Source organism: Babylonia areolata, chromosome 27 (assembly GCF_041734735.1).
Source record: "Babylonia areolata isolate BAREFJ2019XMU chromosome 27, ASM4173473v1, whole genome shotgun sequence".
NCBI classification, from domain to species: Eukaryota; Metazoa; Mollusca; class Gastropoda; order Neogastropoda; family Buccinidae; genus Babylonia; species Babylonia areolata.
In genome coordinates, this window is record NC_134902.1 from 9,933,494 (window position 1) to 9,958,544 (window position 25,051).

At 43.1% G+C, this 25,051-nt stretch overlaps 1 protein-coding gene across 4 annotated transcripts in view; it reads left to right on the top strand.

The window, feature by feature from the left end:
* The first annotated feature begins 11,820 nt into the window (after positions 1–11,820).
* Positions 11,821–25,051, top strand: part of LOC143301280 (TNF receptor-associated factor 6-like) — a 142,539-nt gene continuing 129,308 nt past the window's right edge. For 3 of the 4 annotated variants that reach the window (XM_076615461.1, XM_076615459.1, XM_076615462.1), the window contains exon 1: positions 11,821–11,913. The gene's annotated coding sequence lies outside the window, so the exon portion shown is untranslated. Of the gene's footprint in view, positions 11,914–19,030; positions 19,109–25,051 lie in introns of those variants that run through there. The other variant, XM_076615460.1, reaches the window with a different exon arrangement.

A 25,051-nucleotide genomic window follows, 5' to 3' on the forward strand; every position in this document is an offset into this window, starting at 1 on the left:
GCTAAATGGTTATTTCAATAATGAGTTCTGACCTGACTGTCTTTTAAAAATCTTATGGCGTGAACAACTGGTTACTATCAATACAAAATAGAATCTGAAAAACGGTTTTCGGAAACGAGATGATACATTTTAACACTATCAGAATTGTTATGAGTTCAGCAGTGAAGAAGAACTTTTGAGAACTTTTCCAGATGAAATAACTCTTGAGACTCAGTTAAGGTTTGGAATAACGAAAGCAGCACTTGACCTATTATTTACGACACAGCCGTCTGTAAATATCTTTATACGATTGGGGTATTACTTTTATGTTGTCGTCTTTGGTCACATCATTATGATCGATATCAAATTGCGCTCTTTGGAGTTCACACATAGGTATCAGTACTGTCATATGCGATATTGCAAACATTTAAGCAATAATTATTCAAACCAGATTTTGCAGAAATGTTTGATGTGTATGTTCCTAGCGTGGTATGACAACCAGTAGATCTCGCTTTCTGTGGAAAATCGCGATCGGATTTGAAAATATCTGATTCAAAGTCATTTTTGACGGTTAAACTTCTTATGACAAATCTACTGCGTGCAAGTTCCCTTTGATCATCTACTGATAATAGTGTCCACTGCACCTTATGTTTTCATTGCTGAAAGACTGATGGACTGGTAAACCAAGTGCATGTGTTAAAGGGGGTAGAGTAGGGGTAGGTGTAGAAGGTGAAGAGGGGGTAGAGTAGGGGTAACAGCAGAGGATAGGTGCACAATCCACTCTCTCCTCGTACCACAGCAGGGTCTTTTAGAAAGATGAATTGAGGTGTTTATTTCTCTAACTTAACAGCACACCTGGAACACACAATATTAAAACCCAGGTTAAATCAATACCAAAACATATGCTAAACATAATTGCACTGATGTAACAGAAACATCATTATGTTGTCTGGACAAGTAAACAATTCCACAAATAACCTTTCTCCATTCTGACACTCAATGTCTAGCCGTACACTCTCTTCTCAAAGAGATTTATGTAAAAATGTAAAACAAGCTTCATATAGCTTACCATCAACAATCATGGCATATAAGTTAATGTGCACCAAATATATGACTAACAAATACTAACTCCCAGTGTTTAACTCCTGTTAGATCACCATACAGTAATAGCGGTCGCACCAAGTATGTGGCATACAATTACAAACTCCCAGTGTTTAACTCCAGTTAAATCACCATACAGTATTAGCTGTTTCCATTAAGACTGAACAAATCTGTACTTTGTCTCTGCAAAGTATCTCATTGGTAAAATGTTTACATGGGAATCATATAGTTTCCAAATAATATAGTAAATATATAGCAACCTGTGTGCACCAATATAGGACTGCCTCTCAGTGGTCTCAAATCTTATTGAACACATACAGCTGTGTGTTACCCCACTGGCATATAACATATGACTACAGCACATGGTAATCACAACTACCAAGTCACACATGTTCCCAATGTTGCATTATCACCCATGTGCACACACATGGAAAAGCATGAACATACAGTGAGCCTGTAGATTTGTTCACCTTGAATATAACCATCACCACCTAACATACAAAATAGGTATGTCATACCTCAAAATAACTCCAACTGTTGCAACCAAAACATTCTACACAGATGCAACCCACACATAATCTCTGTGTTTCTTTGTGACTGAATGCTTACATTGTTCCCACAGTATGTCAACAATTGACACACCACTGACATGTTACTGAACATTATCATTTATGTAAGCCAAAATGCACAACATGTAAACCCAACATGATGTCCAAGCATCATACCATAATATCAACCTGTATGAAACAGGAAAAGGGGGGGGGGGGGGTACCCAAATACCCTAAACCAGTACTCCAATTAGTCATGTATTGACTACATTATGTATTTTAACTACTTTTCCCTCGGTCACTAGCCTCAAATACAATTAAGCCATACACATGCTGGCTATGCTCTCTCACAAGTCATGGTATCTGCATCAACACATTCCAGTTACATTAACTGTGAAATACCACATCAGCTAAAAAGGATATCTCAATGCTCTTGTGACACAACATCACAATTCTACAAACTCCGAACTGTTTCCAAAAACCAGAAAGTAAATTGCCAACAAACCAAATTACCAGTACAAGCATTACTCACAGCCCCCAACATTTCAGGGTTCACTTTATATTCATGTAACAGAACACAATCCCACTGAGCCAGTGTGTTAGTCACAGAATCCAAGTATACCATCAATCAAGCATTCAACTAAGTCCGAAAAATAGATGCTAGTTTGACACTCACAGCCCCCATGGTACTGTCTTGACCGCCTGGCTCTCCTGGCCTGCTTCAAGGAAGGAAAAGAAAGAAACCCCACTTGCCTATTCATTTTATCTTCTTCACGAGCTGGCGCTGTATGCAAACTATCTTCCTTCTTCTTCTTCTTCTGCGTTCGTGGGCCGCAACTCCCACGTTCACTCGCATGTATACAAGTGGGCTTTTACGTGTATGACCGTTTTTACCCCGCCATGTAGGCAGCCATACTCTGTTTTCGGGGGTAAACTATCTTCCAACCCAGAACGTTTCCAATTGGCTGAAGTTAACAGACCAATCTGGGATCAACAGTGCTAGACTTGCACATCAGCACTTTCCTCACAGAACCCAGCATTGTCAAGGAGAAGGGGAGGGGGGGGGGGGTGATGAAAAGAGGAAGGGAAGGAGGAGGAAAGATCGCCCAGCCCTGATTCTGTTCTAAACAGCTCATGATAAACACACCACACCATGTGGTGACCATTGAGGCAGATGCCATCCTGCCAGAGATGGACATGGGGGGTAAGGAGGGGGGTTGGGGGTGGGGGGGGGGGGAGGACAGGGTTGAGGGTTGAGGGTGATGAAAGTGGAAGGGAAAAGGGCAGGGGAGTGTATAGGAAGAGAATGGTCAGAGGAGATACCATCTTTACTTAGTATTTCTTGATAACTTGCTCCCTCTGCACTTGGCCAAGGGGAGGGGGGGGGGAGGGAGAGAGGGTATGGGGAGGGGTGTTGGTGGGGATAGATGCCATGGAATGTGTGTGTGTGGGGGGGGGGGGGGGGAGAAGAGTAGGGAGGTAGGAAGGAGGGGTCCATCAGTGAGCAGTGTGTCTGAGAAAATCCCATGCTTCCACCATAGGCGCCTGACACACTATAACACATGTTTATATGCTCTGCAGTCCAAGTTCTTTGACTTTTTTTTAATTATTATTATTACTCACGCATGTGTGTGTGTGTGTGTGTGTGTGTTGGAAAGATATGGACGGAATCATTTCGGCAAAGTACAACATGTATGTTTCAGAAGCACTATAAAAAGAAATTTTAATTTTAACCTACTGATAAACATGGACACACACATGATTTACTTGTAAGAGAAAATTATAACCCCCTCCAGTCTATTTGTCATGGACTTGGCTCTCTCTCCGATCACAAATCCATTTTCTTCAGCATTTCAGTTCAGAAACCTTCACATCAAAAGCACTACATCAATTCTAGAAACTTGAAGAAGGTTGATAATAACTTTTTCTGTGAAGGCGTCATTATAGCAGCTTCCTTCTTGAACTAGGACTGATTCTAACCTTCTGGGTAATTTCAGTCAGGCTTTACGTGACATACTCGATTACCATGCACGTATGCATACTAGATACGTAACTGACCGTTCTCAGCTCCTTGGAAAACATCAGATGTCAAAGCTGCCAGACAGAAGCTGAGACAGATACTATAATAGAAGATGGCAATCTACTCACCTCACCTGGTAAGCAGTCAGCAGTGGTCACTGAGGTGTGTGGTCAGCAGATAAATGACTAATCAAATGCAATACTACATGCAACGAAAATTGAATACATTGCTCAATCATGCCAGCAATAATATCCACACTGATAAAGAAATCCTTCATCCAGTAACCTGGTAGCTGGCGTTTGAGCATTTTCAGTACATGAGCAAATGATCATATGGCAAGCTATCACGACACTATTCCATGACACTATAGTCGATCACTTAACAGATCAGGTGCTGCTTTCGTTATTCCAAACCTTGTCTCAAAAGTCATTTCATCTGGGAAAGTTCTCAAAAGTTCATTTTCACTGCTGAACTCGCAGCAATTCTGATGGTGTTAAACTGTGTACTTCAAGGCGGACGCGTTACTTCTAGGCCATCACTCCACCTTGTTTGTGGCGGTGTGGGGGAGCGTGCGTGTATATAATATATGTGTGTATGTGTATTTCGGGAGGAGGAGGGGTATCAGCTTGCGTGCGCGCGCGCGCGCGCGTGTGTGTATGTGTGTGTGTGTGTGCTGTGGAAGCTACGATGGGGTGGGGGTATGGTTGGGGGTGTATTCATGTCTGTATTGTGGGAGCTATACGGAATATTGGAATGTGCGTGCCAGTGTGTGTGTATAATTATATATAATGTGTGCGTCTGTGGGGGGTGGGGGTGGGGATATGGTCGTATGTGTGTGTGTGTGTGTGTGTGTGCCGGCCGTGGAAGCTGCGATACTTAGGAATGTGCGTGTGGGGGGAGGGGGTGCAGGGTAATGTGGGAAAGATGGTGAGTGAGTGTGTGTGTGTGTGTGTGTGTGTGTGTGTGTAGAGGATGGGACGTCTGTGTATGCATGTCTGTATTGTGGTAGCTACGGAATATTGGAGCATGTGTGTGTGTCAGTGTGTGTGTGTGTGTGTTTTGGGGGGTGCTGTGGGGGGTGGGGGTGGGGGTATGGGCGTGTGTGTGTGTGTGTGTGTGTGTTGGAAGCTGCAATACTTACGAATGTGCGTGTGGGGGAAGGGGGGTGTAGGTTAATGTGAGAGATGGTGTGTGTGTGTAAGGGGGGTGGGGGTAGGGGGGCTGGTGGGGGGGTATGTGGGTGTGTAGAGAATGGGGTGTGTGTATGCATGTCCGAGTCTGTATTGTGGGAGCTAGGGAATATTGGAATGTGCGCGTGTGTGTGTATGTGTCATGTATATGTGGGTGTGTAGAGGATGGCGTGTGTGTATGTATGTCTGCATTGCCGGCGGGAGCTACAGAATATTGGAATGTGCGTGTGTGTGTGTGTGTATGTGTGTGTGTGTCAGTGGAGGTGAGGTATGGACGTGTGTCAGTGTGTGTGTGTGTGTGTGCCGTGTGTGTGTGTGTGTGTGTGTGTGTGTACGCTCAAGTTGTGGCAGGAGAGCTCTGTGCGATTGCGAGCGCATACATGAGCGTATTTGCTTATCTGGATCTGGATCTGGATGCATACGTCGCAAGAGCCAATCAGCGGCCTTAAACGCGACGGACGGAACAGGGAGAGCGCAAAAATAGTTCAAAAGGCCACCACTTTGTCCTAACAGTCTTTCCTACAGGTTCAGGTCTCAATGAGTAACCACAACAGGTATCTACGGGTTTAAAAACTGGTTAAAATCTCTTCTGCTGTCTGGATGCTTAGGAGGCAGGCGATGTTAATCTGCCAAGCATTGATGCAAATGCGCTGGCAGAGCCTGCTCTGACGATGTCCTCCTCCAGATGGTTCCAGTCCATCACTGTCCGCACGAAGAAGGAATGTGCGTACTATTCTGTGTTACTGATAGGTAGCTGGAAGCCTCGAGTGTTTCTGACTACGCGGCGTTCGACGATGTTGGAGACTTCGAAGTCTAGTCCTCATACTTGGGTGGTCGTATCCGTCTGCGGCCAGCACTCACAGGGGTCCGTCAGGAATTTGAGGGTGGGGGGCGGGGGGGGGGGGGGGGGGGGGTGATGGCGGGGACTCAGTGAAATCTCCAGCTATCTTGTACATCAAGCCTAGTCGTGCCTGTCTGTGACGATCAGCCAGTGGGGGGAGATTCAAATCCCGCAGCATTCGGCTTACACAACCTGGTTCTCTGGTCCTGTAGTCCTTTGTGATGAAGCGTGCTGCCTGTTTCTGTACCCTCTCCAACTTCTTGGTGTCCTGTTGGTAGTATGGGTCCCACACTGTTGCTGCATATTCTAGTCTGGATCTCACTAGTGCGATGTACGTCAGGCGCCAGGCGCCTACACTCCTTTGGGCAATTCCGGAGATTCCATCGTAAGAAGCCCACTGTTGATCCGGCTTTTCGAGAGATGTAGGTCACTGTCTGAGATGAGCACTCGTAGGTACGGATTTTGCTGAACTTGTTTCAGGAAGACTCCATTGAGGCTGTACATATAGGTTGACTTGCTCTGGGAGGACAGGATGTAACATTTCTGTGCACTGAAGCGCATCCCCCATCTCTTGGCCCAGTCCTCAAGGTGTCTCCGGCACAGGTCTTCCTGCAGGGTGATGTCATGGTCCTGAGTGTGTGTGGGGGGTGTGGATGTGTGTGTGCGTCATCAAGTTGGGTCCGTCTATGATCTGGTGCGCGCGTGTGTGTGTTTCAGTTTCAGTTTTAGTAGCTCAAGGAGGCGTCACTGCGTTCGGACAAACCATATACGCTACACCACATCTGCCAAGCAGATGCCTGACCAGCAGCGTAACCCAACGCGCTTAGTCAGGCCTTGAGAAAAAACAAACAAACAAAAAACAAAAAACAAACAAAAAAAAAACGGGGGAATAAATAATAGATAAGCTTACATAAATAAATAAATAAATGAATAATAATTATAATATAGAAAAAGGTAGTAGTAATAATAATAGTAATACTAATAAAATGGTTTAAAAAAAATAAAAAATAAAAATAAATAAATAAATAAATAAATAAATAAGACAACAATGGTGATAAATAAGCGAATAAATGTAAAACATGAAGACACACATTCACACATACACCCACACATGCATAACAGAAATGCACCAAACATGCAGTTTCACAGATATGAAAGCACAGTCAAATACATATAAACGTACATGAGCTCCAACACACCACACACACACACACACACACACACACACACACACACTACCTTGCACCTCCTCTACCCCCTCCTCCACACACTCATTTTTAGTCTACGTATCGCAGCTTCCACGGCACACACACACACACACATACACACAAACACACACTCACAGAGATGAACACTTACTTGTGCAAGCACACACACATACGCCCATATCTCCCACCCCCAACCCCACACACATATATATCAAAGATATATATATATATATATATATATATACGTTCCAATATCCTGTTGCTCCCACAGTGTAGGCATGCATACACTCACATACCTCATCCTCTACCCCACCTCCCCCCGCACTCCCACCTCCCCTCACACACACGCACACACACACACACACACACACACACACACACACACACGTACACAGATCTCTCCTGACACTTGTGTACACTTACACTCTCGCGCATTCACAAACGCACTCAAAAGCACAGACCCACACATACACACAAACACATACACGCACAGAGGCTGCCACTGACTGGCCGCAAGAGGGATGGGAAAAGATCTCTGATGCCAAGAACGTGGCGTCTAGTGTGTTGCTCAGTCTATTGTATTTGGAAAGGCCCACAGAGACTCTGTTCCGTTTTGAAGAAATTTGCGCAATGTTGGTTTGGAAATGATGCCGATATTTGTTTGATTTGCAAAGCATCGTGCTCTACCTTTCATGTTAGACTTGCAGCCGCTCCCTCTCTCTGCTTTTATTTCTTTGAGGCGATCGATGGTGTGATGGCCTTGTACCTGTTCTTTTTGGTATTCTTTGACTTTTCTGAGGATTTCCGATTTTCCTAGATGTAGGCCGCTCGTTGGTGTTGTCTGATCCCTTGCAAGTTTCCTGGCTATCATGCGTTCCATGAGCTTTCCAGCAATGTTTTGCATGGTTAGGATCCGGTAGCCGCTTACCTGATGATGGTCCTTTCCTGGTTTTTGTATGGGTTTTAAGAAGCTGTGTGTCCAGTCCTCCGGCACCTGTCCATTGTGGAAACTGTTTTGATATAGATTGAAAAGTTTGCTTCTGTCTTCTTCCGATAGCTCCTTGATGTCTGAGTAACGAACTTTGTCTGGGCCAGGAGCCGATTTTTTCTTGCATTTAGCTATTGCCTCGTTTAGATCATCCATTGTCAAGTCATCATCAGGTCCAGTCTGCATAAGGGTTTGGTTTAACTCCTCAATATATTTCTTTTTCTCATCTAAGTTTCTTTGATCACTCTGTTGTATGAAACGTTTGAGCAAGGCAGATCCTTTTTCTTCATTTGTCTTAAGCTTGGTTCCGTCAGTGTCTAACATGTCTGGGGTTGTTGTTGTTGTGCACGTTTTCCCTTCCATGCGACGATAAAATTGCCAGAACTCTGTAACTCTGTCAGTGTTATGTCATAACTGAGTGCCTCGCAAAACTGTTTCCACTTGTCATTTTTGGCCTCTTGAGCAATGACTTCAAACTGTTTAGTTTTTTCTTTCATTTTTGTTTCAGTATCTTTGTCCGGAGATGGTTTTGTTTTTTCTTTTTGCCAAAGTTTGACAGCCGCATGTTTTTCTATCCAGGCTCTCTCTGTGTCGGTATTCCACCATGGGTGCTGAATAGTTTCCATCCTGTTCGGTGCCGTTCTTTTGTTTCTTCTGCGTCTTAATTTTTCGATGACGGTTGTCTCTTTGGTTTCATACTGAAATGGATCACGCGGTTTCATGCAGCGTTTATCTGACAGTTTCTGTAGACTGAAAACTACCGGGAGGTGGTCACTGCCTTGGTGTGGAAGCGTCTCTACATTCATTTCTGCTCTGAATTTTGGAGATGTTAGAGCGATGTCAATCACACTGTCACTGTCCCCTTGTCTTGTTCCAAGGCGAGTTGGGGATGTGGTTGTTAATGGGCTAAGAAGAATTTCCCCTATCATTCTTCAAGTGCGAATCCTTGTGGGTTGGTGTTCCGCTGGTCCCATAGCTTCGATCTTGCATTGAGGTCTCCACAGATAATGACTGAGTCTCCAAGTTCGTTCTCTATTTCCTCTAAAAAGGCCCAATCCTCTTTTGTTGTGCAGGTTCCTGGGTGAACATAGGCATTGATGAGCACGATGCTTTTGTGAATTCCGTCAGGTTTTTCGAGACGCACCCCCACTAGTTCACATGAGTTACTACACCATTTCTCTAGATTTATGGTGGAAACTTTGTTTTTTAGGTTTTTGTTCAGTATGATTGCTACTCCTCTTCCTTCATTCCTTTGAAAGACTGTGAAATTCTCAAAATGTATTGGTCCGTCTGCACTTGTCCTGGTCTCTTGGAGACATAAAATGTCAAAATCATATGCCAATTTCTCAATTGTTGAGATTCTCATTCTCGCGGTGGAACAATTCCAACTGCCGATTCTAAAGAATTTCTTTGACAGCCGCTCTGCTTTTGTCATTCTGCTACCTAGGTCCGTGACTACAAGACAGAACACAGACAGGAAATCGACAATTTTACCACTTGGTGTGATCGTGACCCAGAACAAGAACAAGGGCGAGCGCAGTTGAAGTAACACCTACAGGGGTACTGATGTCTCTACTCAGCATAGTTGGCAAAGCCCTTGCAAGAGTCATCCTGGCCCCACTGCATGTCTGTGTTGGGGTGGGAATGTGACCAAACAAGAAAAGACAAAGACCGATTTCAGAAACTTATAAAAATTGCCGCGGACCGGGTGGTGGGCAGAAAACAGGATAATATCGACGGACGACTTTTATCACTGAGTCCGGCGAAAAAAGACAGCAGATCGATTTTACACAATTTTAAATGAAGAAACACACACTGCTCTTTTCTCTGATTTCAACAGCAAACAAGTCGGTTTCGAACACACCGTGAAAGGACAGCACGTTATAACTCTTTTTATTTTATTTTATATATATCACTGGCCCTCACTGCGATACAGAGTTTTGACATTCATATGGATAATATTATTACTTCAGCCAAATGAACCCTCGGCGGCTTCCTCAGGTTAGACGTAACCCGGTGTGCGGTGCTCCAGCCGGCGTGTGCATGTGTGTGTGTGTGTGTGTGTGTGTGTGTGTGTGTGTGTGCATGTGCGCGGAGGGGGGTGGGGGTGGCGGCTGTTACGTAGGTATACATACTTCATTCATCATTCTTCATTATGCTCATCGCTCCCGGTGGAGCATATGCCATCGACGACCCCTCGCCATCGCACTCCAGTCCGTTCTGGGCTGTTTTGGCCATTCCATTCCAGTCCCTTGCTGCTTCAGCTCTGCCTCGGTGTCTCGCGGCCTCCAGCTGTTGCGAGGCCGGCCTCTCTTCCTGTTTCCCTGCGGTGGGTTCCAGGTCAGGGCTTGGCATGTGATGCTGGACTGACGCTGGCTTCTTAAGGGTGTGTCGGATCCAGCCCCACTTCCTCCGCAGTATCTGCTTAGCCACTGGTTCCTGTCCCGCTCGCTCCCACAGATCCTCGCTTCGGATCTTCTCCTGCCATCGGATTTTGTAGACTGATGCGCCTCAGACAGGTGTTGAAGAATGTCTGAATTCGATCTGCTGCATCGTCTGTGTTGTTCGCCATGTCTCGCATTCATAGAGCAGATTTGACTTCACATTGGAGTTGAAGATGCGGAGTTTGGTTTTCATACTGATTGCTCTATATGCCGCCCACGGATGTTCTTGAACACTGATGAAAGCTGTTCTTGCCTTACCGATTCTGGCTGTGACATCTCGGTCCGTGCCTCCTTGTCGGTCAACCACTACGCTTCCCAAGTAGACGAAAGACTCCACCTCCCTGATCATAGACACTAGATACTCATGTCTATGCCCTGATGGACTCTTCACCGACAGGTATACATACACTGAGTTTGAACGATCAATGTGTGAGTCAAGTTCAAGTTAAACTGATGTTTGCCGAATGCCGTCATATGGTGGTGTGTCCATCGAGATCGATGATGACCATCGTTGTCATCCAGCTGGGGGATGGGGGGAGGGTGGTGGTGGGGTGGGGGGGGGAGGATGCTCATGAATCTATCTGTCAATGCGCAGATGGCTGAATAGTCCAATCTGCGCACGAAATGTTCGCTGACAGTTAGGGCAGACAAAGACAGGCATACCATTGTCAGGGAGCTTGTTTGCCCGTGACTTTCTGGCCTGCCTCTTCTGAACAGCTGCAGCAGTCCTGTTGGCCTCGCACAACTTGGCGCCTTTGTGCACACCAGTGCGCCATTTGTCACGGTCTACTGCAGATTCCTCCCAGGAGTCAGGGTTGATATCAAAGAGACTTTCAGAGTATCTCTGAAGCGCTTCTTCTGACCTCCGTGTGATCTCTTCCCTTGTTGCAGCTCGCCATAGAAGAGCCTTTTGGGCAGCCGATGGTCTGGCATGCGCGCCGTTATATATATATATATATATATATATATATATATATATATATATATATATATATATATATGTGTGTGTGTGTGTGTGTGTGTGTGTGTGTGTGTGTCGCCGGTTTGCCGTGCGGCACACAAAAACTGACACTGATGTGACTCATGTGTGTCACAACTGAGTTGTGTCAGTAAATTTTAAGACTCAGTGAAAAAGCAACATGCATGTGTTTTGCAAAGCACCTTGAGCAGATTTCTGGATAGTGTGCAATATAAGTATCTATCATTATTATCATTAAGTTGACAAAAAATGTGTTCTGTGTGACGTCAGTGTTTCGGTGATCGTCTGTATCATAGCTGCAGATGCTTCTAGAAAGTTTCGGGAAGCTCCGGTATCTGGGGGAGAATGGGGGAGTGGAGGCAGAGTGGCTTGTGGGTTGGGGGTGGGGGGTTCACGGTGGGGGAGGGGGGGCGGAGGGCCGAGGGGGTGTCACCCACCAGCACCTTCATCGGTGTGTATTGACCTTGCCCCTTCCTGCTTGAACACGAGTCAGATATAATAATAATAATAATAATAATCTTCACGCACCTGTGCTCACATAAGAGTAGTTTCCCCTGATCAAGTCTTCGATTCACTCCTGGCAGGAAGCAGACGTAAAATACGAGACGAGAGAAGGCAAGTTTTTATTTTATTTTATTTTTTAATTCATTTATGTAAAAACCTCACTGCTCTGTGGTTCGCACTTCACGCATAAGTATATGAATACACACGGTAATATGTAATATGTCCGGGGAAAAGAAAGAGAATTGAACGTGGGAATGAATGACTTTTGAGTATCAGTGCTTCAAACCTGGCAAGCCGCAGTGACGGAACTGTCGTTCAGTTGGCTTATCAGTTGAAAATAGTTAAAAAATGGTTTATAGTTTATATTCATCAGTCCCGCAGTTTATCGTCAAATAAAGCGATGTCAACTTCAGGAATATTTAATAGAAATGTTTTTGCTTGATTGCATGCATTGCTTGATCAGGTGTTTCACCACTCATTTATTTCAACATTGTGCCACTTTCACGAGTTTTATCAACAGTATTTTGCACATGATGTGAGAGTTTGACAAGCAATACTTTCACTGACGCTCTTTCTCTCTGCCCCTCCCTCTGTCTTTTTAGTTTATCTCTCCAAACTATCCACCTGCCTGCCTGTCGGGCTGGCTGTCTCTCGTTATTTTGTACCCTTTGACTTGACTCTTGAGTGCATTGTTTTAAATTTAATGGTGGTGGAGATGAGTTTAACTTTAATGGTGGTAGAGATGAGTTTAACTTTTGGCTTGCATCCTTTAAGGTCTCAGTATTGTTTCCATTTAATACGGTCCTTGTTGTGCCTTTCTCTTATCCTATGCCTGCACGGCTGTCTCTCCCCCTCCTCTCTGTCTCTCTCACTCTTTTTAATTTTTTTTTTATGTATAAAAAATTCTGTTACCAGTATGCTTATGCACATGCTTATAAATGCCTTTATAATTTAGTATTGTGAAGACTGGATGAAAATGTACACCACTGCTTATCTATTATCCTCAGAATAACAAATTTTGTCTTGTTCTCACTCTGTTTCTCTCTTTCTCTCAAGATTTAATTTCCATTTGTTTTGTTTGGGGTATGGGGGATTACAAATAAGAGAACAAAATGAATGTGGAAAACAAGTAATAAATGAACTGGCAATATCCACATTTCTTCCCCAGCACTTTTCCGTTTATAAAATGGAAAACTTGTAAACTGGTTATTTACATTGTATATACTCTGCATTTCTCCTCCACTCTTTGACTGGCCTTTCTTGTGTCCCTTGACAGGGGAGGAAATGTAAAGTATATATTACAATGTTATTTACACAAATTTACAATTTTTCCGTCTGAGGAACAGAACTGAATGTAAAGAACATAGGAGCAGAAAAGTGCATATTGCCAATGAACTGTATTTATCATTAACATTCATTTGGTGTTGTGGATGTGAAATTCTCCAATGGTTCAAAGCATACTAAACTGATCAATTGTTTTGGAATAAGTTCTTACATTGTTACAGTGAAGACGTGCTTATTTTAATTGAAAAGTTATACACAATTTGCTATCTGTATAAATTTTGAAATAGCAAACGATTTCTTGAATTTGAAAACAGTTCACAAAAATCATAGCCTGACCTTGGATGATAAAAGCATTGGAGAATCGGTGTCGTAAATCATTATAATGAGGACATTCCATGAGATGAAATTCATCTCCTACCACTGACATAACATTTAGGGCAAAGGAGAACATTTTTGTTTAATGTCCCCTCTCACATACTGATGATTTTAGACTTTCAGGGTGTAATCTTTCATCTTGTGGTATATAGTAGTTACATCTGATTTTAAATGGTAGCTTGTGATTGCTGCAATGAAATTTAATGAGTGCATAAACATAAACGTCAGGTAAACATGATATGTATTTATCTGTTCCGAAGTCTGGTTTGACATATTTATAAAACATTAAATCATAAGAAGCATCTACTACATGCATTAAGTTCATTCCTCCAGTTAATAACAAAATGGTTCACCAAAGAATCTTGAATATAGCTACAAGTTGTATTGATATTTGAACTATATTCCCTTTCCCACTTCAGTCAGATCTGAATCTTGCAAGAATTTCTTGAATCTTACTAATCCATGCAGATTGGATGAAACCTTTGTCATGTAAATTTCTCCAGAATTGGTAAACATGGAATGACATTTTTGAGACAAGATTATACAATACTATACAGTACAGTAGAATACAATACAGTAGAAAACAATACACATATTTGTTGTCTATACTTAGGTAAAAACATGGCATTCATGCACAGACATACACAGACACGTACAGACCCCCCTGCACACACACACATCCATGTTTAATGTAAATACATATTTCTTGCAATGCACAAGGTATTTCAATTTAGAATAAGTGATGCGTTTTTTTCTTTTCTAATCACTTTTAAAACTTTTCTGTCGTCTCGGTTATACCAATGTGAACAGAAAAGTGCACACACACACACACGTATATCGGACGTATATTGGTGGACAAAACCTATCGCCGCGCAACTGAAGCCACGCAACCACCATGTTTAGCCCGGAGGTCATGTGCTGACAGTGTAGTAAACGTGTGTGTGTTCTGCAAGCTGAAGTCAATTAACGGAGGGCTGTCCACCATGTAACAGGCCTGTTTATGACTTACTGTATTATCTCAGTCATTGGTCATGGCGATGTTGAAGCCACCAGTGGGGGTCAGGTCAGGGGGGGGGGGGGGGGGGGGGGACCGCATTCCAGGCCTGTTTATGACTTCCCTTATCTCTATGATCATTGGGGCCTCAAGAAAGATATAGAAAGAGGGATTCAGGTTCAGATTCAGATGGTTTATTCATTTTAGGCCTAGCCCCCTCATGAAGGGAAAAGTGAACAGACAATAATCATATCATTTAAGACAAAGATCAAAACAATGCAGCTATGGATATATCAGGTTAATCAGGAACATTAAGAAGTGAGAATTTCCCTGTATCTTAATGCTTTGTAGAAAAACAGAGACAAATTTCGCACAACGTCATGGTCAGTACAAGACAACAATAGAACCAATTTGAAGAGACAAGGTTGTCAATAGTATCTGGGTCGAATAAAAGTTTCTCTGATTTCTTTCAGTACTTCACAACAAAGAACAAAATGAACTTCATCTTCTTTTGAACGTTTACACATAGGACAAATCAAATCAGATTCTTTCACTTTTTTGTATCTATACCTATGTACAGCCAAATCAGAAATACCCAGTCTAAACCTTGTTGTGATATACTTAATATGTTTATCCAGATTCAGAAGCAAATATGGTTTCACAACATGCAAGACACAAAATGTTCTATATATCTCAAACCTTTCAATAGTCAAGATATGCTGATTCCATTCCTGCCATCTGCTATCTATTAGACGTTGTCGAAAAGCATTTATAAAATCTGCTTCACAGCCTACACCTTGATTCAGCCACACATGGCCAAAACCATGTTTAAACAGAGGCGCACATTTGATGCCCAGTTGATTTTACCCCTACTATCCAGTTCATATAACATTTGGTTAGCTTTGTTTGGCTGTCTTGAATCTTCCATTTGTAATATTCTTAACCAATAGCGAATACAACTAACTGCAGAGTTAACAGATATTGGATATCGATTTGTTTCACCATATACTAAATCATTTGGTGTCCGCCTGTCTACACCCAAAAATCGTTTAACAGCAAATAAATGAACAGACTCACAATGTACAACAGCCTTATCCAAACCCCATAATTGAGAACCATACTGCACAATTATAGAAAGAGGGAGAGAAGGAGTGTGGATTGAACATAAGAGTAAACACACAATAGTTAACATAAACACAAATAAACGCAAAAAGAATGCAATTAAACAACACAAATCTTGACTTATGTTCCGACACATGCACGCATGCACGCACACACACACATACATTCCATGAAAAAGTTGAACTCGAACACTTCAAAAGAATTAAAAATTCAGCTTGATAATATATATATATATATATATATATATATATATATATATATATATATATATATATAGGGAGAGAGAGAGAGACAGAAACAGAGTTAAAAGGTTAGGGAAGAAAGGAGACAGGGGAAGAATGGGGTGGACTGAATATCAAATTAACAGTATTATACCATGCATAATATCTTTAAAGTATATAAGAAGCACACAAGTCTTTCCACATAGTTATTGAGATAGCACACACACACACACACACACTCACACATTAATAGTCAAAAAGTGTCAATGCTTTTCTTGTTTCTCTTTTCCATGAAACATATAACATGAACGCAACCAGTCATATTATACAGTCAACAGTTCTCTTTCTCTCTCTCTCTCTCTCTCTCTCTCTCTCTCTCTCTCTCTCTCTCTCTCTCTCTGCATCCTCACAAGCCATTGTTTCAGTCGTTCAGGTTGTTTGTGAGGAATTCTGAAAGTGGTAGAAGAAACCATTAGCTCAAGAAATTGCAAGTGCATCCCTGCATACACACATTTGTTTGTACATAGAGCACAAATATGCACACAAAAGATGGCATTCATGCAGACACAGACACACAGAGACATGTACAGGCAGACAGAGCCCCCCCACCTCCCCCAACCCCCCCACACACATACACTGCGCGCATGCACACGCGAGAGCATGCAAGCATGTTTAATGTAAATACATATTTCTTGCAATGCACAACATATTTCAGTTTAGAATAAGTGATATGTTTTTTTTGTTTGTTTTCTAATCATTTTAAAAACTTTTCTGTCATCTTGGAGGGTTATACCTATGTAAACAGAAAAGGGCGCGCGCGCACACGCACGCGCGCGCGCGCACACACACACACACACACACACATTGGTGAGCTGTTCTCCGAGTTTGAAGGCAGACGTGTTTTGGAGCTCTGTTAATTTTTCAGAGATCTTTGTTAATTATTGAGTGATCAAGTCTTCTGTCATTCCAAATTATCTCTCGATTGGACAGATGACATCATGCCAAGTTCAGCAGTGTTTTCGAGGTGCCTGTGGTCAGTTTTTCTGGACTTTTCAGTCTTTTATGAGGAAACGAGCTGCGGAGAGAGCTGCAACAAGATGACTGTGTCGTGTCTTTCGAGTGAAAAGTCTGTCGGCGGCGTTCGTACTGGTGTTTGTCACTGCCTTCCTACTGCAGTGTGGCGATGTCGAGTCCAACCCCGGCCCTTCAAAGAAACAAACGACTCTATGGTCTACTGTTTCCCGATCTTCGATTTTCGCAAGTGACAGCACTGATGAAGTCTCCCTGGATGATGTAATGAAAATGTTGACATCACACACAGGTATGTTGACAGGTATGGACAAAAAGATGACAAATATTGAAGAGAAGATGACGGCTTTTGAAACTCAAATGAGTAAAATGCAAACAGAAATCGACGAAGTCCGGAAAGAAAGTAAGGAACTGAAAGAAAAGGTGTCTAGTTTGGAGGAGAAACTTGACGATCAAGAAAGCAGAGGCAGACGAAAAAATCTCATCTTTTATGGTATTCCCACTCCTCCAAATCATGCTGAGACGAAGCTGTCAAGGATGTTGTGAAGAACAAGATGGGGATACAGGAGGAGATTACAATGGAATGAGCACATCGTCTGAAAGGGGGGGGGGGGGGGGGGGGCACACGCCCTATCATTGTTCTTTTCGAAAGTGCAAACACAAAGAAAAAGTGCTGTCAGAATGCAAGAAACTGAAAGGAACGGACGTGTTTGTGTCTGAAGACTTTGCCCTTAAGGTGAGAGAGAAGCACCGTCAGTTACTGCCTTTCCTGCGAGAGGCCAAGTCTGCCAACAAGAGAGCATTTCTGCGCTTCGGTTCCCTGGTCGTTGAAGGCAAGCACTACGTCTATGATGCTGATGCTAGAGGTCTCTGCGAAAAGATGGTAAACAAGTGATGGGCCGGCTGGCATGATCACGGTGTACCTGCAAGGAGAATTTCTGATTGTCCCCCTCCCACCAGTGCTATTACCGAGTTTGTAAATGCTGGTCATGACAGATGTCGAGATGTTTCATATGCATGTGATAATTCAACAAAAACAAACAACTGCACACAATGCATTGCACATTTACAAACTGATTCTGAAAACACAAACACACACACACATTCATCTGCATCCTTACATAACAGGAAGAGAAACATGCCTGAGTTAAACATGACAACAGGGGAATTCACTGTAACCAAGCATGTGCCTGTGCTCCAGATTATGGCATGGAATGTACAGGGGCTGTCTCAAAAGTTAAAAAATGTTTCGTTTAAAACTTTTTGTGAAAGTTTCACAATTTTTTTCATTTTCTGAGGTTTGGTTGTGTAACCAGAGTGATATTGAAAACACATTTCCCGACTATGCTGTATTCATTTCTTCCCGTGCAAAGTGAAAAAGAGGTGGTGTTGCCATTTGTATTCGTAAATCAGTTGCAATTCACGTGGAACAGCTGTTAAAAACTGAAGAAGATTGTGTATTCATTAAAATCGACAAGTCAATTTTGAACTGTTCTTCTGATACTGTCGCTGTATTTGTCTACATTGCTCCCCAACATTCTGTAATATATGATGATGACTCACATGAAGGTTTGGATAAGCTGGACAGTAATTTGTGTAATATTATGCGTAAGTACCCTGATTCAACATTATTGTTATGTGGTGATTTTAATGCCAGAACAGCAGACTTCTCTGACACCGACGTTTACGACGAAGACAGACACATTGAACCGTTAGTTGACATTCAAGATCTTCTTTGTGACACACTGCAACCTTCTCGTAGATCAAAAGACCGCAGCTCCAATGGATTTGGTTTAAAACTGATTGATTTGTTAAATGAATACAATTTGTTTTTTGTCAATGGACGAACAGATAGTGACCGGGAAGGGGAGATAACCTGCATTGCTGATCACGGTATGAGTGTTGTTGATTACTGTATTGTTTCAAACCACAGTTTGACTTAATTACTGACTTCAAAGTTGTTGACAGATGCGAATCTGACCACTTTCCTATTGTAACGACATTTTCTTCTGACTGCCTGACTGATATAGATAACTTTTCAGACGATGATGATATAGCAATGGATGATTTATGCAGGTTTTTTATGGAAGGATTCTTCCTATGAATATATTTGTCAAAACTCAGATACAGAACGTGAAAACTTTTTATCAGCAGTGGAGAGAAGTGTTGATGCAGGTTTCAGATTACCTCGTTGGCTTGTTGCAGCGAGCAGCTGACAAATGTAAACACAGGGAGGCAAAGCGGGAAACATGTGCACAGCCTTCGTGGTGGGACGAAGATTGTGAGTGTGCTAAAACTGATAAGTACAGGCAACTGAATATGTGGCGATTTTCCAATAAACTTGAGGATTTGAACCAGTACATCAATATGAAAAAAGAATTCAAAACACTTTGCAAAGAGAAACAGGAGCAACAGAATAATCAAATACTAAGAGATCTTAATGATGTTTCTAATGACAAAAACTATAAATCATTCTGGCAAAAAATTAAATCTCTTACGAGTGTAGTCTCAGATCGTTCTTGCATGATCAGTGCTCATTCATGGTATCATTACTTTCGTGATCTGTTAAATCCTGAAAAAGAAAATGTCGATTCTGAATTTTGTCAGGAAATGGAAAATGTTGTAAAGAGCCACAATTCTAATAACTGAAAAATGTCAGAGAGCGCAAGATGACCTTGATAAAGAAATTACTGAAGATGAAATTCGTCAAGCTATAAAGGGTATGAAGAAAGCCTCTGGTCCGGATGGTATACAACCTGATGTGTTTCATGTTGCTTCTGATGTTTTAATCAAGTTTTTTGCTGGTGTTATTCAACTGAGTTTTTGAAACTGAACAATACCCAGAGAGTTGGACAAAGGGACTGATTTTCTCATTGCACAAAAAAGGTGATCACAGAAAAACTGAAAACTATAGGGAGATATCGTTGTTAAACATTATAAGTAAACTATATAGCAGTGTTCTGAATAAAAGACTTAGTGCTGTTTGTGATGCGAACGGAAATATTCCAGAAGCTCAAGCAGGTTTTAGAAAGGGATATAGCACTACTGATAATATATTTTCACTGCAATCATAGATTCAGAAATTCAGGTCGTTTTTATACACTTTTTGTTGATTTTTCCAAGGTATTTGACAGTATTGAAAGATCCAGTTTACTCTATATTTTACTTCAGAAATGAATTCATGGAAAGATGTTTCAAACACTTTCAAGCATGTTCAAACGAGTGAAGGCAGCTGTGAGAGTTGTGAATAATGTCACTTTATATTTTGAGTGCATGTCAGGGGTTAGACAGGGTTGCATTCTCATCCTCTTCTGTTTTCTCTTTTTCTGTCTGAACTACAATGTGCATTGATTAACGACGACACAAGGGGCATTGATGTATTTTCAGATCAAAATTTAATGGGAATTCTGCTTTTGATGTATGCAGATGATGTCACACTGGTTTCTGACTCAGTGATTGATCTCCAGAAGAAAATTGAATGTCTTGAACAATATTGTCGTATATGGGGCCATAAAGTGAATATGGAAAAGACAAAGGTAGTTGTTTTCAAGAACGGTGGTTTTCTTTGAGATTGTGAAAAATGGTATTATGCTGGTAAACAGATCAAAGTTGAACCCAGTTACAATTACTTAGGAGTAATTTTTTCTGCCACATTAAACTGGTCCAAATGTGTTGATAATCTTTCGGGAAAGGCACTCAGAGCCGTAGCAGGGAGTAAAAGACTGTATTTCAAGTTACAGTGTGTGCCAGTTGATACTATTTTCAAAATCTTTGATGTCAAAATCAAACTAATTTTGTTGTATGGCTCTGAGATATGGGGTTTCCAGCGCTACGAAGCCATCGAAAAGGTACAAATAAAACTATGTAAAATGATTTTGGGTGTGGTTAGAGATGTTAAAAATAACATTGCCATTGGAGAGTGTGGTCGGTTTCCCATTTATGTTGATGCTTATGTGCGGCTTATCAAATATTGGTGTAGACTTATCAATTTATCCCAAGACCGATACCCAAAACAATGCTATAATATGTTACGCATGCATGATTACAATGGAAGACACAACTGGGCAACTCAAGTAAGGACTATATTGTGTAAATTTGGATTTGGGTATGTATGGGCAGTGCAAGATGCGGGTAATATTGAGTATTTTCAGAGGATCTTCAAGGACAGACTAGAAGATGATTTTCATTTTGGCAAAGCTGGCATGAATCTGTTGTGAAAGAAGGTGATTACTGTTTATATCATCCAGAAATTATAAGAGCAAGTTACTTTGGTGAGTTAGACAATCCATGAGCATCGTCACGTTCTGTGTCTGATTAAGTCAAATCGTCTACCACTTGATGGAATCCCTCATTTTGGTAATCGTTTGCCAGATCCGATTTGAAAGTATTGTAATTTGAATAGTATTGAAGATCTTGTACATTTTCTTTTTGTTTGCCCCAGAAATGCAACACTTCGTAAAAGATCTATACCACTTTATTACCACCGTTTTCCATCATCTTTTAAAGTTCAGTTGCTATGTAGAAAACCTGAGTTGGAAGTTAGCCTCCACGATTGCTATGTACATTTGTGGATCTTTGAAACTCAGATGCAGCACTTAATGTTTGATGTCTGTATGCTCACCTTGTGCTGCTTATCCCATGTAGAATTTCACTTCTCCTGTCCATATGGGTTAAATGGCCTGAAAAGTGTATTAAAATTATTGTTATTGTTGTTATTAATATTATTGTTACACACACACATTATACACATTATACTCAATAATAATAAGAAAAACAACAACATTTCTTTCACTACACAATGACATTGTAGAAATAATCAAACGGAAAAGGTCATACTCTTTCTGATGAGATGATATTCCTTTCTCTCTTTCTTCCTTTGAAGGTTTTCTGGTTTTCTGGAACAATTAATGGCAACACAACACGGCACGTTCTTACTTGCGCTTTCACACTAACTGAAGTTGGGCAAATAATGTCTGTCATACGCGAGGGACAGTCGCTTCAAGTGGTCACGCTGTGAGCCTCAGGATGGCTCGCAGCCCACGAATGAAGAAGAAAAAGAAGAACCACTTGGCTGACCAGTGCGATGTTCAAGTTCAGTGCCCTTTGCTTCAGTGGGAACCAATACCTGCCGAATGAAAATGTCACTCTGCTCCCGTTTCACCGTCTTACTCGGGCAGCCTGATGATCCGATGGTTCAAGCGTTTTGAGGGGCTGTTTTGCTCCCTTTGGATCTGCTGGATCTGGCGTTCTTGCTGCTTCAGAGTTGTTTTTCTTAAGTTTTCATTTTCTTTCCTCATTGACTTGCAGTCCTCTCTCAGCTGATCAACTTTTGTTTCTGCATCAGTCAGCTTTCTATTCTTTGGATTTTCTCAGTGAAAATTTGGGTAAGACTCTCCACTTTGGTCCTGATAGTCATTTCCATATGTTTCAAACGCTTACTGATATCGTCCATGCATTGACCAAGCACCTTCAGCGTTTCACGAATCGACACCGTCTCTACTTCCAAATTCATGATCGCATGAGACTTTTATTTTTTTTAGCTTTCCCAACTTGTTTCTTCATGGTCTCACTTTCTGAGGATGCTGATGAGTCAAGTCTTTCATTCATAATTGTAGTTTCACTACACATACTTTACCGTGACCCACTAGTGCAGACTCTGGCAGGGAGTCCGATTCCTGTCCTGTGCAAACTACTATCCGTCTATGCGGAGAAAACGAAAGTAGCTACGGCCAATAACCTCCCAGAAGTAGGTTACCTCCCCACTGTATTCCTGTCTAGCTTCCTCTTTTTTTGGCAGCCAACTTGACTCCTGATCCTGTGCTCCTCATATGGCTAATTTTTTTTTGTATTTCAGTCTGTATCGATTATTTGACACTCATGTTTTGTATCTTACAAAGACTTGTATCGGGTCACAAACTTACTTAGCTCGTTTGGCCATTCGAGCTAAAATTATGGCACAATCTCAGTCGTAAGGGCCCTCTACCTTGGGTTCTCTCAACAATAGGTACAGGTACAGTATTTGGGGCAGAAATTAAGCCCTGCGGCCTTTCCACGCCTCCACCACTCCCTCCGGTCCACTCCAGAACACTACCACCTCCTACACCTCCTCCGGTGCCATCTCTGGGTTTGTTTACCCACACAAAGGTGAGTTGTGCTGTTTCCTCATTTCACTCGATCGATTCGCGTCTGCGCTCCGCGTTTTCTCGGCCCTGCCAGTTGGCAATGCATGAATCTCTTTCCCCATGCCCAAAATTTCAATGACTGAGCGTGCGTTCCCAATGGGGAACCAACACGGGCATATGTCCGCTGCCCTGCACACTCTATCAGTATGTTTTTCGTCCGTTTTGGCGGCCAGACATCGTATCCACGCCCCGCACGTGGTATGCCCTGACTGCCTCACATCCAGTGGCGACCATGGTGAGTCGGGAAGCCCTCCCTCTAGGTAGGGAGGAAGGTGGACCACTAGGGGACACACACGCCCATATGTGTGCACACACCCCTTGTCCCAAAAATCCTTTCTTTCTTTTCTTTTGCGTTTGACAGCTGCGTGTGCAGTCAGTGTCGAAGTCCGAGGGATGCCACAAACTCGGACGTCTGGTGAAGATTGGCTACTGTCCCCCAGAGCTTGGTGTTGAGGTCCGCACCCCCAGGCCAGGACTGCTGCCGCATCTTCTCATACAGGGGGCAGTCTTGGAGAATATGGGATGGGGTCTGGTCAACCTGGCCGCAATCACATAGGGATGTGGCTGCCACTCCGATCCTCTTCAGGTGTGCTCAGAGGCCGCAGTGTCCTGTGCGAAGGCGGTAGATGGTAGTCTTGTGTCTCCTCTCTAGTGTCCTGATGGGATCCTGGTGTGCCTGGTAGCCTCCATTCAGGGTGACCCAGCCTCTTTTTGCTTCCTCATACGTGGCAGGAACGGTCAGCTGTGTGAGCTGGCTTCCTACCTTAGCAAGGTGGTCTGCATGCTCATTGCCTGGGAGGCCTACATGGGCAGGCACCCACTGGAGGGTTGTTGGGGCTGTTTGGGTAAGGGTTGTGAGGGAGTCCTTAAGGGACTGGATCAGTGGACCAGGATCAGGGGAGTCAAGGGCCTGGAGTGTGGAGTGTGGACATGTCAGTGAAGATGGAGATGCTGCCGGGGGCTTTCCACAGGAGGAGAGGAATTCTGCTGCCGTTTTAATGGCCAGGACTTCAGCTCTGAAATTGGATCAGAGCTTTCCTCCAGGGAGTGCGATACTGCTGTGCTCTCCATCGGGAAATCTGACGTAGACACCACTGCCTCCGTTGTGTGTGGCTCCCTCCACTGATCTGTCCGTGTATACATGGGTCCAGGAACTGGCTGGGTGGGACTCCTCTATCATGGCCAGAGTCAGGATCTTGAGAGTAGCTGGTTGCTGGTCTTTGGTGGTGATGTCAGGAACTCTGACGCTGATAGTGGCCTCCATCTCTTGGTCGAGCCTCCAGTCAGGCAAGCCAAGGTCAGTGCAAGACCCCCTTTGACGCCAGAACATTGCTGTGTTGTGCTCTGAGTGCTTTATACTGGTGGTTGAGGCTCTGACATTTGAGACAGTTCTTGGTGGGCTGCTCCAGTCTGTGGTGTAGGTGGTGTGAGGGCAGTCTTCTGAGCTTCTCTCCCTGCATCAGGACTTTCAGGTCGCATCTTCTCTCCAGAGGCTCGACGTTAGCAGTTTTCTCCATGTCATAAATCGGCGTGGACCTCATGGCTCCAAGTATGAGGCGTAGTTCCATATTTTGGACTTTGTCGAGCTGTCTCTTGTTGGTCTTGGAGGCTGTGCCCCACGAGGTTGAGGCATACACCATGGTGGGTCTGACCGCTCCCATGTAGACCCTGGCGAGAAGCCTGCTGTCTGCTCCCCAAGTCATCCTGGCCAGCTTCTTCAGCAGGGCTAGCTTGTGGATGCCTCTCCTCTCCATCTCCTCAATCTGGAGCCTCCAGGTCAGGCGGGTGTCCAACTTGACACCAAGGAATGTTGGTGTATCCGTCTGGGGCAAGACCTATCCCTGGAGCTTCAGTTTGACTTGTTCGTTGGCGGTGGAGAGAGAGAAGAGTGTTGCGTTGGTTTTTGTGGTGTTGAGCTCAAGACCCCAGTCGTCTGTCCATGTAGCGATATTGCTGACAACTTCCTGAAGCTTGTAGGAGGCCGTGCTGGTGTGTTCAGCAGATGTCCATACTGCCAGGTCGTCTTCATGCAGACTGTTGGA